This window comes from Pyrus communis, chromosome 4 (genome assembly GCF_041283825.1).
Source record: "Pyrus communis isolate YQ-2024b chromosome 4, ASM4128382v1, whole genome shotgun sequence".
Taxonomy (NCBI): Eukaryota; Viridiplantae; Streptophyta; class Magnoliopsida; order Rosales; family Rosaceae; genus Pyrus; species Pyrus communis.
In genome coordinates, this window is record NC_142568.1 from 7,345,769 (window position 1) to 7,366,563 (window position 20,795).

At 39.1% G+C, this 20,795-nt stretch overlaps 1 pseudogene; it reads right to left on the bottom strand.

The window, feature by feature from the left end:
- Positions 1-538: 538 nt before the first annotated feature.
- LOC137721952 (uncharacterized) lies at positions 539-10,567 on the bottom strand (annotated as a pseudogene).
- Between the last annotated feature and the right edge of the window lie 10,228 nt (positions 10,568-20,795).

Sequence of the window (20,795 nt, forward strand, 5' to 3'; positions counted from 1 at the left end):
ATAATATGACGTGTTATAATATGTGCAGACGAGAAAATTGATAGATCTGATTTTTATTTTTTTATTTTTTAATATCGTTTCTACGAAATGATGAGTTGATATTAATTTATATTTTTACACTAATCTTAGTTATGTTGCGGCTTATTTAGTCTGACAATGGAAGGAGGTTCCCTCAATGTAGTGCCTTTATAGTATAATAAGGGAGGGAAGAATCCTTCTCCTCCAAGGAATATAATCCTAATAGAGAAGAATCACTAGTATCAATTCTAATCAAGGATTTACACAATCATAATCTTAATGATAAGCTTTCCCATGGAGCAGGTTTGATATCTGATTTCTTGAGTAAAACCTAAACTTCGGGTTAATGGATGTCCATGTGAAGATTTGAGGATATAGGGCATCGTTGTTTGTCCAGGGTGTCCTAAACGATAATGCCAAAGTGTAATTTCATGCACAGTCCTTGAGGTAGGGACATAGTGGCTCTCTATAGGGTGTATGGTTGTAGAATACAGACCACTCGGGATACGCTCCATCTACTCTAGAATACACTTCTGGCCTTATTTATAGGAAGTGATGCACATAAATTCAACTCCATTTTCTACATGGGTTTCAACATGGTAATTATTGTCTCGAATCTCTTTAATGCTCAACAAAGTGCTTTCGGAATGTGGAGAATAAAGTGCATCTTGAATCGTCAAAATAGTGCCATTGGACAACATTATACAAGTCTTATTGTATCATTCGATCAGGTTGGATGGATCTGAAAGGATTGTCAGAGGTACATTCTTAGGTACAAAGTTAGTGAAATAGATGCATTCATGCAAAACGTGTGTGGTTGCACTATCTAGCAGACAAGTAACTTTACCACTAGTTATACCTAGAAAGTAAAATTAATTTGAATCGGTCACATGCATAAAAATTCTAAAAACATATATCCATTCAAAATAATTTAAGCATTCAAGTATGGTGATTTATAAACTTAATATCCAAAATTAAAATAAATCACCAATAAATAATCCAAACATAAAGGAAAATTGTTCAAACTTAAACCAAAAAACAAAGAGGGGTTCGGCCCCAAGGATTAAAATTCAACTAAAAAAATGGTTCATGTCTAAGATTCTAATTTTCCATAGGGGTTACAGCCTCTTAAAAATCAGAAACCTCCATCTTGGTATTCTCTGGTTCATCCACTTGCATACAATTTGATTCAAACTTCTTACGACGATAATGATATTCAGGTACAACCTTCGGGGGAGCACGGCAAACATGGGACCAATGGTCCTTTGAACCACAACGATATCACATATTTGCATCCATGGTGTCAAGTGCTTTACCCTTATTCTTGAAGTTCAAGGCCTTGGGAACGAGATCAGAATGCTTCTGGGCTCGGTTTCCTCCCTTAGATGGGCCTTAGCTATGTTAACCTTGGCGGGGTGCTTTTGGCCACCCCTACCATGCCTAGAATGGCGTTTTGGGCGTTGATTCTCGCTATGGTGTGCTTCAGGCACAACGATTGCCCTAGTAGGTCGAGCTTGATGATTCTTCATTAATAGCTAATTTTGCTTTTCAACAAGAAGTAAAACAGAGATCAAATATGAAAAATTAGTGAACTTTTGAGCCCTATATTGTTGGTGTAGGACAATATTGGTCACATAAAAGGTCGAATAGGTCTTCTCTAGGAAATCCTCGTTGGTTAAGTCCTCGTTACAGAACTTGAGAAGTGATCATATTTGACAAATTTCATAATTATATTCATTCATAGATTTGAAGTCTTAGAAGTGTAGATGCTGCCAGTCGTGTCTTGCTTTAGGTAAGAAGATGTCCTTTTGGTGATTGAAATGATCGACCAAAGCAACCCAAAGTGCTTGTGGATCTTCCTCAATAAGGTACTCAGTTTGTAGTGCATCATGAATATTTCTTCAGATGAAGATCATGGCAGTGGCTTTCTTAGCTTCACCGACATGTTATCAGTCTTAACTTCAATAGCTGGACCCAAATTCTTTGCGGTGAGGTGGAGCTTCACATCTTGGACCCACTTGACGTAGTTTCTTTTGGAGACCTCTAAAGCGGTAAAGTCGAGTTTGTTCAAATTCGACATGTCCCTATCACAAAATAAATGGATGAGAATGTGGTTAGTGTAATGGAGAAATTCAATCCGTTCACATAGGAGTAGAACGTTCAGGTTCTAATAGACATTTATTTGTTTAAATTTACATGAAAAAGATTCAGGTTTTCATGGGTGATTTTTTAAGAAAAACTTCGAGTTTTCAAATAATGCATGTCTCGAAAAACTTTGAGGTCCGAAAGAATTATGAACTTTAGCTTCATAGGTTCCTGCAAGAAAACACAAATATATACATAGAAAGATGCAAAAAAAAAAAAAAAAAAAAAGGGTCTTCGAGGCTTATGATTATAATTCAATTAATTATTTGGACTTTGGGGCAAAATTAAAGGTTGGGCGAAAAATTATAAATCCAAAGGGCCTAAAAAAATAAGCGATTAAAACTCGGGGCCGAAAAATCTGGACCATAGCCCACATGTGGGCTGAGTAATTTTGTCTCGTGAGCCCCAGGCCCAAAACTGGGCAAGTCAGGAGGTGGGCTGAGGCATAGAAGCCAGCAAGCCTACTGGCCTTTGTAGGAAGCAAGCCCAAACTGGGGCAGACGGTAGTAGGCTTATAAGGGGTTGATCTTGTGCTTCGCAGTGCATGTACACCGAGTCATTAGCTACTGGCTGGGATCAGGTGCGGTATGGTACAAGTAACACCGAGAGCCTAACCGAGGTTGGGTTGTGCTGTAGTGTGAGAAAAGGGAACACCTAAAACCTAACTGAGCTAGTGTTATGGGTGGAGAAGAGAGATGTTGTGGGTTGCAGAACGCAAGCCTAAAACCAATAATTGGTTTTAGTTGTGGGCCGAGAAGAACCAAACCCTAACTAGCTTCGGTTTAAATAAAAAACACCTCAGTCGTATGCTGGGTGCGATCGTTAGGAAAGGAGATCGGTGTCGCTGCGTCAAGCAGTCGTGTTTTGGGTCAAAAATCTCAAGGGTGAGTTCGTGGTTCTTCGGTGACCACGATGGTGAACAGAGAAGGTTAATCTTAACGTTCAAGAACCAAAACCCTACAAAATTCAAATCAGACTTCGAACGAATCTCGTTCCAAACTCTGTTGGAGATCTCTTATGGTCTTCGGTTACTGTGACCAAAGGCTCGGGTCGTTGACTGTAAGGTGTGGACCTTCTGAATCCGTGGCTGGTTTCTCGTTGCTCAGTTTGGGGAGCTCGCACGCTGGGTTCCCAACGAAACCTTAATATAATTTTTTTTTTTCGATTTCTAGATTATAACCATGAATATTTAACAAATAAATTAATGCATGAATAGATATTTGACATAATTCATGGCAATATCAATTCGCATAATTCAACAATTATGAATATAATGCATATACAATTTATGTAGAATCTAAAATTTGTAAAACTTAAAGTTAGGTCATGCATTATGGTGAATGTTCATGCTATCCGAGCTGCAAAAATATCGAGATAAAAAATCGTTGTTTTGGAAGAACCTGATTGCGAGATGATATTGATGAAATGGTTTGATGCAAAAAATTCCACGTCAGATTCCTTAGTGCAGTAAGAGCATGCTGATAACGTGTTGTGGCTTATTTAATCTAACAAGGGAAAGAGAGATGAGAGACATTTATTTGTAGGGTGTGTGTTATTCCCTCCACGCAATGCCTAGAAGGAAAAATCCTTCTCCTCACAATTCTAATAGGGAAGAATAACTAATATCAAATCTAATTTAAGATTTACTTAATCACACTCTGATGTAATATCTATAACAAGTTATAATTTATTGGTTATTTTGAGAGAATTTTTATACTTTACTTTATATTTCAATTGTAGGACACGTGAATCTACTTTGTGCAAAAAACCATGAAACGAAGGAATTTTAGAGTAATTTCAATTGAAGTGGATTCGTGAGCCTTTCAAAATAATTATGTCAAAATTTCAAAATTTAATTACAAGTCGTTTGTTCGTGGAAATTAAAAGAAGGTTGACTACGCAAAGCTGCCACTTACGTTTTGCGACGTCTTGGACTTGTACTCAGTAAAAATGGTAATTTTTGAGGAAAGTTTCTTATGCAAAATTTAGTGGATGTTTTTATCTTTCCAGCGCCACCTCGTATGCTTGATTTGGTACAGATTTTACTGGGAAATATGGGGAATCTTTGGCTTACCAAATTCTCCAAGTTAGAATAGGATTGTGTTTCTTAGTTTATTATTTTAAGTGGATTTCCGTATTTGTTGGGAGACCTATTTTAGGTAGGATTCAGATTTCTTGGTGTATTTATATGTTGATTTTGGAGCCTTAAAGGGCAAGAACGTTTTTGACGTTGGAGATATCAGCTTATGAGCTTGTGACGACTTTTTACAAGGATGTTTTCTATCTTTTATTCTTAATAATATTTTGCTTTTCATTTATGAATATGCATAATTAATTCTCTTTTACTAGGGATAGGTTACGACCCTTAACATGAATATGTAGTTTCTTATCAATTTACTTATGATGTTATGCATGCTTTAAATTATTAATCACCACGTTATATATATCTTGATGCTTGATCACCTTAGGATGTTTAAATAAGTAATTTGATGCAATTTTTGTTGAAATATCATCCTGAAACTGAGTAGGGCTTCTTGTGATTGATAATTTTAAGTTCACCTAAGGCGAATATCAAGCTCAAAAGGGTTGCTTGATTTTTCAAAAGATTTTCACAAAACTTAATGAGTCTTGCATGTTCATATTTGATATGAATATCATTTGCATGTTTGATATGAATATCATGAGTAGGATATGCATTATCTAACCTTCAAAGTTTGCATGTGTTAACTCATAAGTAATGGGTAGAACTATATAGGATTGTTAATAGTGATGACTAAACCCTAGTGTGTTTTATATTTGATTTTCAAAAGGTTTGTTTTACTTGCTGTTGATTTTAATTATTGCTAATTTAATTATTTTTATTATTTGTTTATTTATTATAATTCACAATTTCAAGCTTTTCTAAATCTTGTGTTGAATAGTTATTAAGGATTAGTTTTAAATGTAAGTTGTTCATATTAATTCTTGTGGAGAACAACCTTACTTGAGCTATCTATACTATAATTATCTTGTTCTCGTAGGTATCGTTTGGTATGCAGACGGGACGGGACAGGACGGAACGGAACGGAGCGGGAGCAAAGATGCCCTCGGATGGAAACAAGGAGGAAGAAGAAGGAGACGAAGAGGTTATAATTTTGTGTTCCACGGATGTGGAACGAGTCGTTCCAGGGGGTGAGGTGGAATGAAAATTCACCCAAAACTCGTCTCATGAAACAGCTCGTTCCACCCATTTTAGGCGCACCAAATGTGGGATGGAACGCTTTGTCCCACTCTGTTCCGTCCGGTCCCACATACCAAACGGTACCTCACAATCTTAAGTGTTTTTTTTATCCTATTTTTGCATGTTGTAAAAATTCTATCATGAAACCTCGATGATATGATGGAGATTTATTCACGGCTTAAAAAAAGACAATTGTGGGGTACATAAAACCTGATTTCGACTACAATCATCAATTATAAGAGCGTCGTGAATAAAATCAAAGAGCATCTCAAAACCATTTCAACAAACCCACACAAAGATAAAGCAAAATTAAACGAGCTAACATATGTATTGCCACACCATTTGCCTCACTGACTTGTGTATATAAAAGATTATTACCTGGATAATTAACTTCGCAGAATAACCCGAACACCATCAATGGTACGCCCTACAAAAGAACTATCTCCACCCGGACGCCTTATTACTAAATAGATATGCAATAACATGAATGTTTGAGTACTTTATATCACGGTTATGTAACTGTCACACTTAAAAATTATTATTCTATGTATGTCCATCTAACTAGTTAATTAACCTTAATTTGTTTGTACTTCTGCAGTCCAATCCATGCAGTGGCCGATTTAGGATTTGAACCGTGGGGGTTCCAATGTTAAAGGTCCAAGTTTTTAAGATACAAATATAGTATGAAGCACGCAAACAAATTTCAGTTATTCACAGAGATATTTCATCAAAACTTGGTGGGCTTGTTGCCGTCAGCTAAACCATGTTGTGCATATGTCAACAAATATCGACATTTGCTGAAAAAATTTGATGAGTGCTAAATCATTTGTCGAGTGTTGTCGATGCAACCTGTCAAAGTCTCCTGAGATATGTCTAGCAGACGTTACATAAAACACTTGGTGAGCACAAAAAAGATCCGTGCCAAACATTTAAAGGGATTCCAAAAGACATGCACATGCTTGTTTCTCGACTTCCGGATGATCCTAAGATCACCTTGATCACAATGTACGGCCTTGCATGGAGCCATGCCAGCACTGGCCGCTAGGGTTAATTTGCAAGGTTGTGGTTCTTGTCGACTAATTAATCCTGTGCTGTTCTTACCAAAAACAATTGTATTGCTGCACCAAATCATAAACCATAACTACATCAAAAGAATTCAATCCCAACTACATATAATTATTCTAACTTTATTGATTATTTTTTGTCTGCTTAATTGGTTAACTACCCACCCTGATTCCGTAACGAGTAGATACTTTCGCAGGTGGCATCGAATTATCAAAGATTGTAAGCTTAACAGAAACAGCTTAACAAAAACAATTAATTGATTCTGTATGTTCAAGTTTTATACTCTTAACCAAATTATAATTATATAGAAAGGGTCCAGGTTAAGGTACTTTAAAAACTTGAAAATTGTACTTAGAGCTAAGTACATTTTACACTTTGAAAAGGTTTAGAGTGAAATTCAAAATGAACCATCACGTTTCAATTTTTTCATATTGCACCTCCACGTTTTGATATTCGATCAATTTTCACCTTTTGTTAAGGATGTAGAAATGCGGGACTCACCCCAAAGTATAATCCGAAGAAAATTGATGTTCTATTATAAAACTAATTAATGGGTAATATGGAAAATAGCCCAACTACTTACAAACCCATGTAAAGTCCTCCCCATCAATGTCAGAATAATTCTCAACATGTCTTCTCATGTGTGAGGAATTCCCAATCCTAACACGTGAACAACACAAATGGTGTGAAGTGAAGCGTATGTGACTGTTGGGTTTCACACGTGGGACAACATGCTTTGAAATTATAAAGAAAGTTGAGGTTTCATCATAAAACCAATTAACAATATAGAAAGTAGCCTAACTTAGTTATAAGCCCATACTCTCATCAATATACGATTAATTCTTAACATCATTAGTGTGTCTTCTGTGGCACGATTAGTGAGTTCGGAGACGGTATAATCAATCTAACAAAAGATATAATTAGATAACTGCTAAAAATTTGACGTGCAATGTGAAAAGAAAAAAAAAAAAAAAAGAAAAGAAACTCACGGTCAATTTTAAAACTAACCTCAAATCTCGATGGTATAGAATATAATTTGCCCTCGTGCTTATTGGAGCAATGAGCACCATGGTACTATGGTTAGCAGTATGCATGCCATGCCAGCCAGTATGGTTCACGAACCACCAACTTTTACCACAGATCAGGTCAGCTCCTCGATCAGGACGCTTCAGTTTTGCACAAACAACCCACATGATACGCTATGATCTAATTTGTTCACTGTTAGTTCACATGGTAATTAGTATTTTTATGATGCTCACATGTTAAATAACTAGTTCCTAGAAGGTCCGAGAGCTGCAGGAGAAAATTTGATGACCCTAATTATATATAGTTATATACACTTTTTCTAGCACGTGGTCCTTGTAATATGCTCTGCTATTTTGTTTTCTTGGCCAGACTGCTGGATGGGTATTCAACTGGAATGATTGTGATTCATGGATCGATTTGAATTGTTCCCCTCTCACTCGCCCTACAAATGACGCTGGTAGCTAGCTAGATTCTCGAGCACTATGAAAACTTAGTTGGAAGTTAGGAACTGGTAAAGGCACTGGTTATTACGTGATGAGAAATACGAATACGTTAGTGCATGTTTATGCAAATTATCATTGATCTACACATTTCACAGTTGTTCTCAAGTTTAACAAATGTTACCTAATATATTTGTTTCCCTCCTATTTTCTAATGATATAATACAAGTTATATTAAATAATTCAGTTTTGTCTATCACCTTATCTACGCTATATAATTAGTCACTTTAAATGTAATAGAATCAAACATGAATATTGACTGCCTTATCCTCCCCTGCCATGGCATGCAGAATAGATGAACTTGCTCTAACATAAGTATTTCACCCACGCGTATGGGAATTTTCTATGAGTAAGCTTTGTTAATTCCAAACGTTGAACTCTAATGTATTCGACTTAATTAGTTCATTAGTTGCACATAATATTTTTTGTTCTCCCACTGCAACACGTCATTTGTATTTTCATTAGAGAAAATTAAACTAAGTCGCTTCGTCCTCACGGTACATAAGGGTTTCAAGTCTAAGGTTTTGTGGACGGCGGCTGCTACGATTAGGTGTGTGGCGGCGGTTCGTTCTCGGTTTAGTGACAGGATGGAGCAGTTTCTTCGGCTCTTCAACTCGGGATTGCAATTGTTGGAGTCCGAGAATCTAGAGGTGGTGATCAGTGATACGGCGACGGAGAGGCTTATGGTTTCGAAATTTTTCTTGGTTGGTAAGGTTCTCACCCACAAATATTTGAGGCCGAACATTGTTATGGGGGTTATTAAGGATCTCTGGCGTCCTAAGGCGAGTGTGGAGGCCACAACAATTGGGGATAATTGCATTCTCTTTAGTTTCAATTCTGAGGAGGAAGTACACCTTGTTCTAAAGGGCAGTCTGTGGTTCTTTGGGAAATCTTTGTTGTTACTGGCCAAAGTGAATAAGCTACTGGTTCCTGTTGATATCCCATTACGGGAGCAATGCTTTTGGGTCCGTATTCATGGGCTCCCTCCAGCGTTATATGTCGAGAGAGATGGGGGATGTTATTGGAGCAGCCTTGGGTATGCGTGAAGGTTGATTGTGACAATGTTTTTTGTTTTGGCGAATACATGCGCATCAGGGTTGCCATTGATGTGTTCAAACCTCTCCGTTAAGGTGTGCAGTTAAGGTTGCCTTCATCGGAGGGTGGGGATCTTATTGGAGTTTTGGTGCACTATGAACGCCTCCCGATGTACTGTTTCCTTTGTGGGATGCTTGATCATAACTTATAATTAAATAAGGAAAAAAAAAAAAAAGTGGAGAAAACAAACCTTGTTTCGGCAATGGAAAGTAACTTTAGTTTGCAATGTTCATTAAACATGGACAATTTCATGCTATGGTTCATAATAAAAATTTTTATGGACCAAGCATCACTAGCAATAGTTGAAATCTAATTGCAGTCATCATAGGAAACTTCTATTTGTTTCGGAGTACATATACTCTTCAAAGCAAGACTAAGAGTGTGAACAACACAGGGTGTCCAAAAGATATGGGGATAGTGGGCCTCAATAAGTAACCCAGCAGCTTTACAAACAGGGGCATTATCAGTGATCGCTTGAACAACATTTTCATGACCAATTTCTTTAATAGCTTCTGTAAGAAAGTTGGCAATACAATGCTTGTCTTTGTATTCACCTTCACAATTAATTGCTCTCAAGAACATTGGCCCACTTTCACAAGTTGCCATAATATTAATAAGTGGTCTCCTTTGAGCATCTGTCCACCCATCACTGCAAACACTTACACCTTTAGTGCTCCATGTGCGCTTGATTGGTTGGAGGCACCGCTCAATGTGACTTTTCTCTTGTTGCAGAAGAGTAGTTCTCAGTGCGTTGTAACCTGGTGTAACATACCCTGGAAGTGTAGAAGCACGAACATACGAGTTCTGATAGTGCGGATTTCTTGCAAGGTTAAATGATAAGCCACCTGTATAAAACATCCTTGCAACTTCGGCATCACATTGATCTCGAGCCTCCTTGTTAAAAGCTTTACTGAGAGGCCCACTTGTTCCCTTTCTCTTCTTTGGACCAAGATTTGCTTCAGGTAGATCATAACATAATGAACCAGTATTGGGCAACGAAACATGTTTAGGAGCAGAACTCTTTAACTTGTATTGACACTCTCGAACTAACTTATTCATTTCCGCAAGAGTTTCATCAGTAACCTTGTTGCAAGGCGCGATCCCATTTCCAGGCATTTTTAACAAATGAAACTTGACCCTAGAGTAGGATCCTTTATAAGTTTTTTGACAATAATTGCACTCAAATTTAGTATTTCCTCCTCCTCTATTTCCCACTTTTTCGAGCTTTTTGACATACTTCCACAGCGGAGCATTATAATTTTCAACAATCTCATCCAGATTAGCATTATCATTCACATGATTATCAGGGTGATTCATTTTCCTAAATTAACAAACATATAAACAATAAAAGTCAATTCATCGTATAATCGTATAGACAAAGACTAATACATGAAAAATTTATATTAACTTAAGAAATAAAAAATGCATCATGAAAGCATATACATAAAATATTATAATCTAAATATCTAAAACACTGTATTCCCAATTTACATAACAGATTAAGCTAAATATCATGAAAGCACAATAATATCTAGAACAATGTATTAATATCTAAATATCATGAAAGGCTATTCCAATAGAAAAATGTTGGCGTAAGGCTGGAATCCAATAATAATATTATAATATTATATACAAAAAGCAAAAGGCCCTTTTCCAATCTACACTCATTGAATCAGTCAAAGCAAAAGCCTTTTAGCTTCGAAATTAAAAACAGGAAAGCAAGCTTTCCTTTCAGCTGTAGAGATGGGTTCTGCTTCTGGGAATCAGATTGAGCTTCAAAATTAACATAGTGAAAACGAAGTTGAAAGCTCTTACCAGCAGTTGCAGACGAAGACTATAGAGACGACGAAGAAGTTGGACGGAGACGACGAAGCAGTTGGACGGAGACGACGGAGCAGTTGTAGACGACAAGTCTAATTTCTGAATTCTGAGGTTCGAGTGAAGAAAAATAGGTAAATCATTATTTTATACCCAAAATCGTTTTGGGTTTGAGCCAAACAATCGTTTCAGTTTAGCTAATTGGAATCAATCACGATTCTGTGCGGATTTCTTGATTTATTTTTTATTTTTTTTCTTCTGATTATCCTCTGATTTAGTTGGATTATCCTCTGATTTAGTTGGAAACGTATCCGAAAAGTGTGATACGCGTATCTCGACAGTATGATACTCGTATCTCATCAATAAACAACGTATCTCTTCATTCCGATACGTATCGGGCTCGTATCCACATGTATCCTATGCGTATCCGTATCCCTGCGTGTCAGATACGGGATACGCTAGCTGTTACCCGTGTCCATGCATCATTGATCATAAGTGTAGTCAATGCCATCTTTTTAAAGGTGGAGTGGTGGATGATACCTGTGTACCGTATGGAAAATGGCTATAGGCAGGTTATCCCACGTTGGGATCGGCGCATGGTAAACCTGGGGGATCGAGTGATAATAGAGAATGGAGGATAGAGGCGCCGAGGTTTTCCCTGGGGTTGGGTCACGATGCTAGCACTGAAGTGGTTGAGGAGACTGGTGATCATTCAGAACAGGCAGTGGTTAGTGGGGAGGCGAGTATGGGGTTGGGTAATGACATAGCAGGGGGTGGTGAAGGGTTGGGTCAGGACAGTGGGGGTGGGATACAACCTATGGAGTCGAGCACACCATTGTTACTGGGAAGTTTAGTCCCCATCAACAGCAACCTACATTTTAGCTTGGAAAGGATGGAGCCAGTGGGGGGATTAAGGAGGTCGAAGAGGGTGAGTGGTAGAGTGCGACATAATAGGCAGGGGAATAGCGGAGCTAACCTGGGTATGCTTGTTGGTTCAAAGTTAGATGGTTCCTTGTAATGGGCTTGAAACGTAGGAGAGAGGTAGACTCCACTACTAGAATTATGGAGTCGGTACCTGTGAAGAAAGTTTGTTTTAGTCCATCGGTGGGTGGTGTCGGCGAGCACACTTTTTGTTCGCAATGAATGCTTTGTGTTGGAATTGCCGATGATTGGGGGATTCTCGTGCAGCTCAAGCCCTGTTGGGGCTCACCCAACATCATCGTCCCCTAGTTGTTTTCTTACGTAAGACAAAATGTAGTGAGAATGTGATTTTACAGAAGCAACTAAGTTTGAGTTTTGACAAATCCTTTGCAGTATTGAGTAACGGGGGGTCCCGGGGGGGAGGGGGGTGTTGGCAATACTACGGATAGACGAGGTCGAGATTGTGATTTTATCTTCTTTGGTGAACCATATAGATGTGGAATGTCGGTTAGAAGGGTGGGAGCATAAGTGGAGGTTAACGGGTTTCTATGGAAATCCGATGATGGCGAATAGGCATTTATCATGGTCTCTACTTGCTAATTTAGGTCAATGTAGCTCTTTGCCATGGATTTGTATGAGCGATTTCAATGAAATTCTTAGTGCTGAGGAGCAGTTAGGTGGCAATCTATGTCGGGAAAGTCAAATGGATGGGTTTAAGGAGGTGATTTATGCTTGTCAGTTGATTGACTTGGGGTTTGTAGGGAGCTCGTATACATAGAAGGATAATAGGGAGGATGAGGATATATGTAGACTTGACCGGGTTTTCGCATCTCAACCGTGGCTTAACTTGTTCTCGATGACAAGTGTTTGCGTCCTTACCCTTCAAAGTCAGACCATCTCCCTATTTTAGTGGATATTCGGAGTTCAGTTGAGTCATCCAGGAGGAGGAAGTGTAAAAGGTTTCGCTTTGAGGAGATGTGGCTCCGGGACGATAGTTGTGAAGAGATTATTAGTTCGGCATAGAGTAAACCGGTGGTGGGACTTCCTCTCTTCCAAGTGTGTGAAAAGATATGTTTTACCCATTGTGCTTTGCTTGCCTGGTAAAAGGAGGTCTTTGGCTCCACGAAGGCTGAGATTGCGAAGGTTCGGGATAAGTTAGGAGTGTTGTTTGAACACCCACATTCGGCCGAAGTTTATGAAGCGAAAGGTGAATTGATGGGTTTGACTCACTTCTAGGAAGGGACGAGACATATTGGAGACAACGGTCGTGTGTCCAATGGTTATAGGAGGGGGACAAGAATACAAAGTTTTTTCATTTACGGGTGTCAAACCATAAACGGAAGAATAATATCAAAGGGTTGAGGGATGTGAATAGGGTATGGCAGGATTTGAGGGTTAGCATTGAAGGCACGGTAATGGGGTATTTTCTGAATATTTTCCGTTCTGGGGGCATCCTGGACTGTGCAATGCAGGAGGTTATGAGGGCATGTTCATGATGTGTTACTACGGAAATGAATAAGGAACTTTTGAGGCCTTACTTGGAAGAGGATATCCGATTTGCACTCTTCTAAATGCACCTGTCAAAAGCCCGGGATCGGACGGTATGTCACCTCTATTTTTTCAGAAGTTCTAGCATGATGTGGTGAATGTTGTTCGCTCTTTTCTCACATCTGGAAGATTACTATGGGAAGTGTGTTTCACTCATGTAGTCTTAATTCCTAATATGAATCAGTCGCATGGGATGTCACAGTTGCGACCGATAAATTTATGTAATGTCATATATAAGATCAGGGCAAAGGTGATTGCGAATCGTTTGAAGAAATTTTTTAATGTAATAATTTCTCCGCATTAGAGTGCTTTCGTCCTAGGGCGTTTGATTTCTGATAACACTTCGATGGAGTCTGAAATAGGCCATTATCTTCATAATAAACGGTGGGGATGGGAGGGTTCTTTTGCTCTCAAACTGGATCTTAGTAAGGCTTATGATAGGGTGGAGTAGGACCTTTTAGAAGCTATGATGTTGAAGTTGGGGTTTGATAGCCGATGGGTGTCGGTGGTGATGATGTTTGTGAAATCTGTGTCGTACTTCTATTTGGTCAATGAGGAAGCATGTGGGTATGTGCTGCCTTCTCGTGGTCTCTATTAAGGGGATCCATTATCTCCCTATTTATTCCTTCTTTGCATTGAGGGTATGTCGGTACTTATTGCGCACAAAGAGCAAGGAGCAGAGGAGAGTTCTTAACGCGATTCAGATTTGTGAGGTTGTGCTAATTATCCATCACTTATTGTTTACTGATGACAGTTTCTTGTTTGGTAAAGCCAGTTTGGAGGAATGCGCTGAGGCCCAACAAATTTTGGATGTTTTTCCCCAAACGTCAGGGCTGGAAATAAACATGGGGAAGAGTAGTATCACGTTTAGTGCTAACATGCATGGCCAAGAGCAACAAAGGCTTGTCGGGGGCAGTGATCTGGACTCGAGGAAGATTCATTGGAAATCATGGGATAAGTTATGCATTGCTAAACCGAAAGGTGGTATGGGGTTCCAAAATCTTTATGCTTTTAATTTGGCGGTATTGGCAAAACAAGGTTGGCGAATTGTCCAACATCTAGAGTCCTTAATGGCAAGGTTATTTAAGGCCAAGGATTTCCCCAATACGTCATTTTAGGATGTCCTGATGCCCTCGTCTTCTTCCTATTATTGTCTAGCATACTTAAAGCTAGAGTGGTGTTGGAGAATGGCTCGAGATGGGAGATTGGGGATGGAGCTTCAGTAAGGGTTTGGAGGGATAGGTGGCCTCCACGACTCTCGACCTTCCGTCCCCCAACAATGCCGCCTGTATCTGAGGAGGATATGAGGGTTTATAAGCTCATTAATGTGGAAAGGAAAGCATGGTGTGACGCTAAATTGGTTGAGTTTTGTGAGGAAGAAGACAGGGAGCATATTCGTGCCCATTAGTTATCGACTTCCACCTAATAAACTAATCTAGCATTATAATGACTGGGGTATTTTCACTATTAAGAGTGCTTATTGGGTTACATGGGATTCTATTAAGCCATCGTCACTAAGTGCGTCTTCTTTAGCTTCTGGAGGTAATTTGTTTACTCTTTTATGGAAGGCTATATGGAAGGCCAAGGTCCCACGAAAAGTGCGGAATATGGTGTGGAGGACTTGTCAGAATATTCTCCTCACAAAAGGGAATTTATATAAGAAAGGGGTACCATCAGATTTGACGTGCACTTTCTATAATGGAGCACTGGAGACGGTGATGCATGTTGTCATAACCCGTCCTGAAATTTATGAAACGAAAGGGCATTTTGGTAATTTCACTTTGTTGGGCTAGATATTTTGAAATGGTTTGCTTTTGGGTCTTATTTGGTGTGCCCAAAAGGGTCCCACCCTTTGGTTTTGTCCCCTAGCCTAAATCCCTCATCTCTCTCTTCCCTCATAGCCCTTTCTCTTTCCCTCACTTCTCACTCTATCTCTTTCTCTCTAACTCTCTCCCCTCTCCCCTAGCTCTTACCTCTCTAAAAACCCTTCCTCATCCTCTCTGAGTTCACTCACACTCACAACCACCTCAACACCTGGACAGAGAGGCTTCGAAAACCCCGTACCAAACACCAAGGAACTCCACACTATCGTTATCACTATTCATCCTTTTTCGCGATGTGTTTCATGGTTTTTCGATGTTAGTAAGCCTCTAGAAACCCTTGGGATATGTTTTAAGGTTAGATCGAAACTTGTTTAAAGTGATACATACTTGTTAAACGTAGAAAATAGCTGGAAGTAGCTTTTCCCAGTTTTTTGGCAAGCATCACCATTTTTGAAGCATTTTTCAGCCAAACCATGATGAGTTAGCCGTCGTGCAAGATACCATTCTCTTCATCTCGTTGAGTACTAAAAATTTTGTTTTTGAATCACTCGATTTGGTTGAGTATCGAATAAGTTATGAGCATTTGAAAACTTGCCCAGAAACCGGCCAACCTGTGGCCTGAAAACTAGTCGACCTGACCCAAACCCCTAACCCGGATACAAACCTACCCCAGAAACTAGCCCAAACCTTTGGGCAAGGCTACCAAGCCAAAACCCAATTACCCAGCCCAGTTGCCTAAGCCCAAACCCAAACTCAAACTAAACCGACCCAACCCAAACTAAACCGGTCCTAAACCCAAAACCCAGTTGATATGTGGGCCGCGCGTGGGCATGCGCATGGGCGTATGTCTTGGTCAGCACGTGGAGTACACATGGTTCGAGGTACTGTGCTCCGATGTTGTCCACGATGATGACCTCAGCAGTGCCATCGACTTTTCCGGCGACCTAAATCAACACGTGCGGCGGCCCGTGGCCGTCCGGGCCGCCGCCCCGTGGCGGCGCGTGGGGGTACTTAAGGTCCCCTATTATGTTTTTCGACGTCTTGAATCCGTTTATGACATCCGTTTCCCGAAATTCAACCATTTTAGTATAGTTTTATTAATTGGTACCTCTATGTGCTTAGGTGCAATTATGTATGGCATTTCTGTCCTTTCTAGTTTGCACGGCTCTTCGATGGAAAATTATCTATGAGTGGACCCCTTCTAAATTGCATATATTACTATTAGAAATGCATACATCAAAAACATGATTTGTTAGTTAATTTTATGAAATGTTTATGAGTAAATTGGATTTACACTTTATCATATATTATGCTTTATCATATTTACATTCTTTTAAGTGTATATGATTTATGATTATATACTTTAAATAGGATTTATGATATGACATTTTAGCTACTGAACTCCGATTGAGATAGATATATATTAGAAATATTATGGTTATGTTTTATGTGCTTATTTAGTGGTTATTCATATGATACTGCCTATGGGTGAATGATCTTGCCTACGGGTGAATGATATCTATATGTATGGCTTCGATCGGGTGTTGTAGGGGCTTATGGGTGATTGATACTTATATATGGCTTCAGTCGGGTGCTGTAGAGGCCTATGGGCGATTGATACTTATATATGGCTTTGGTTGAGTGTTGTAGGGGCCTACGGGCGAATGAAGGCCTTCGGGCAAATAAAGTGTTCTATATGCCTTCGGGTGAGTGAAGAGTTCTATATTCCTTCGGACTATACTGATACCATTATTAAGCATACTATATATGATATATGTTTTATGAAGTTTTTTGGCATGCTAGGGTTTTCAGAAAACCTATTACATATTATACCATTGAGTTTTCATAAACTTTGGGGGTTAGTACGTTGATGAATAACTGTTTCAATATTACTTATATATCAACTTGATCCACTCATGTTTTGTTTTGCACTTTCTCAGGAGTTAGAATTGGGGCGCACAATCTTGGCGTCAAATCACTCCCGCATCGGCATTTTCGAGTCATTTCGGTGTAGAACCCATCTCCTTGTTTATTCAATTTTATATTATTCCTTTTTAGTTTCTCAGATTAGTTGTATGCTTTGAACACGTTCCACAATTGCATATTCATTATAATTAAATTTACAAGTTTTATTGATGTTAGTTCTCATGCATTCTAATATGGCTTCATCATCTTTGGGTGTCGGCCAACACATGCCTACCTTGGTATTTGGAGAATATCAGGGTTAGGCGTGTCAATTTGGTATCAGAGTGTGGTTTGCTCAGAGCATACTTAGGATCTTGTGTTACTGTAGTAGTGTGTCGGTCATGACATCATTTGGATGTCACGACTTTTGGAATTGGTGACATTCAGCATAGTTGTGCAAACCTGTCTCTGTTTGAATTGTCACCTTCTGGTTGAAATACAAGAATTCATGTCGGGATTATGCCTCATAGGTGACAAAATGGATTGTTGGATGACTTTCAATATCGGAACGATACTCTGCAACATGTGTTCCCTAGGAATTGCGCGCAAAGTTGGTTTTACCTTGAAGTGACCTAGATTTAGAAATCTCAGTAAGAGGAAGTCTGGTTAAGACCAACTGAAGATCCAAGATGGCGATGCCACTCTGCAACATGCGTTCCCTAGGAATGGCGGGTAGAGTCATATCTACATAGGAGTGTGGTGAAATGGAAAATCTAAGTGGTTTGAGTTTGGAGTTCTAAAAACGGCGATGTTACTCTACGACATGCGCTCTTTAGGAATGGCGGGCAGAGTTATATCTTTATGGAAATTATCGAAACATGCGAAGTGCGTGTTGGAGAAGATGAGTAAGCAATAGTCGTCGCGAAGTTTAGCAATGTTAGTTAGTGGGATCAAATCAATGTCCTCAGACTCGCTCCCCTTGAGGAACTATTAGCGATTGTTCTATCGATAACCTTCCTGCTTACTCCAACCATGAGGTTAAGTTCACTAAACATTGACTGTCAGCTGTACATCAAATTCTTCGAGCGTTGTATTTATTTTAGAGTATATACTTTTCTTGGGAGTTTCTTTGGTAGTAGACGTTATTCTCATCAATTTGCAAAAGGGTTTATGATCATTGAAAATTGAAAATCCTCACAAGATGTTGTGAAATACGAAATGTCTTTGGTCTTATCAAATCCTATAAGCAGTTCTTAATTATTCTTTTGAGCTTAGACCTATTTCTTTTTTGGCTACGAAACCAGTCAACTTTATTATGATGCTGACGGTGAACGAAGCTTCTGACAACCGGGTATTGTCTCATCTGAATGTAGTTCTTACACTTTTCAAATTCTGCAGTGGTATATTATTATTAAATGTTTAGCTGCACGTTGATGCAGCATGATCAACTATCATGTGTGCCTCTTGACGATTGGTACCGCATGATGTGAACGATCCTATCTTTGACCTAGAGTTGATAACGATCTTCCTTGCTGTAAAATCTGGTGACGTTTTCTCTACAGCGAGAAATGTTGCATCCTTTTTTTACTAAAGAGGTTGTAGCATGTTTCACACAAAAATGGTTGAGTTATAAGTGGATGGAACTCATCGATGAGTTGATTGCACCTTTAATTACCATCATGGTTAGGCAATTATCATAGCTGATGCTTTTAGTTAGAAATCCCATGGACGGCTTATCTTCATTCGAGCTATCTATATCCTACTATCGTTTTCTCTTCAAAGAATTAGCTTTACTTTGGCGTCCGACCCACGGTAAGTATTGTCAGCTCACATTTCAGTGTATGCCATGCATGCTTGCAGTACTAAATGGTACCACTGTGTTCATCCCTTTTATTACTAGTTTTGTATGTGTGGTATATCGCTAAATAAGTGAGGGAAAATCTAATTTACTGATAGGTGAAAGCGGTGAGATGGAAGCCATTTGGCTTTTCTCAATCTTCTTCTATTCTTGTTTGGGAGGTAGGAAGAAATTTCCATGGTTAACCTTTTTGGGTTGTCGGGGACCCATTGGGGATGTGAACAGAGGTGGGTGAGTGTCACCATAGATTTCCTTTACAAAACCACCTTGTATTCGTAGAGACTCTGATGACATTTTATTATTGGTTGGTCAACTGACTCAGTGTTTTATCTACCAGTCCGCGAGGACTATTCTTTTGATCATTTGGCAGAATTCTTCCTTCAAGACTTTGTTTGACTGACATCTTGACTAATATCGGTTTCAACCGAAATCTTTGTTTCACCTCCTAGTACTAAAAAACATTCTAGTCAACTTTGAGTTTGTGCTTACCTTACGACACTTCATATCATTTCCTTCGAATCATTCCTAAAGCAGATAGACTATTCTGGAAGACCACTCAGATCTGAAAGTTTCCGCCAGAGTCATTAGTCATTCAATCACCCTTTAGCATCCTATCAAGCGAGTCATTACCATTGGTGATTGAATATCCCTGAGATTATCGTTCCTTGAGTTTATTGTTGTAATAAGTTGTTGTGAAGGTTGGAATGGGGAAAAAGTTTGAGTTCTCGTCTATCAGATTACTTTAGACTACCACCCGAGTTGAGTCTGCACTCAACCATCTCGATTTGCCACCACAAAAATCAAGCTAGGTACTTACACGTATTTTTGCATCAAAGCTACGCTTTCACTCCAATTATCATGTACTTTAGATTTGTTGGACTTGCTTTGACCTTTAAATTCGTTAGTGTTCACTTAGCCTTCTCGGAATAGCTGTTCGCTAAATCCGAGAGAAATTTTCAATGAATAAGCTTGCATAGGTGTTGTGAATCACATTGTTTTGGTTCTCGATGTATCGTCACTTTTGTACCTCATCGTGATGTGCATTCCATTTCTAAGTTGATGGAAACTAGGCACCCATGCGGGGTCTAAGCAGATGCCTAGGCAGCCTAGGTAGATTTGTAATTTTCATTTATTTAATTAAATTTATTATAACAAAAACTAGTAATACTTAATAAGATGAGCTGTTTTCTTAACCCCAGTTTAAAAGTTAAAAAGATAATAAACATATAAAATGGCCCAGCCCAACACACCCTACCCTTTTTTTTTCCTTCTCCTTTCTCTCTTATGAAGCATCGTAAGCCTCTCTCTTTTATTATAAGAATGCCTCGTTTCCATCAACTAATTAAAATAATCAAATCATCCAGATACCTTTCCCTTTATTTCTTTTTGGTAAACACCTCTCTCTCTTTTATTTAAAGCAGCCTCGTTTCTGATTGCTCATTTCAACCCCTCGTTTCTATCGCCTTCACTTTTTCTTCGACAAAGAGATGCTGCTTGCTTTCCTCTCTGTTATAGATCAAGAGGCCTTTCTCCCATCATCGGACCTCTTCCCCGCTTTCACAAACTACTCCAAAGCCTCAACTTTTGTCCCAAAACTCAAACGATCAAACAACATCGGTGTGGCCCGCTAGTCAAGTAGCAATTTGTGAAGAATCTGAGGTAGATTCTTGAATGATCAATGGGATTTGTATGTATCGCCAAAATTTCTGGTGCCCTCTCTCTATTCTCGTCAGATCAAATTAAGATGGAGAACTGCTGAGGTTCTTATGAGACCGCCTAAACCGCCTAGATAATGCCTAGGCAGCCAACTTACTCCCACCCGATTTGATGAACGCTTTGGCATAAATCCCAGA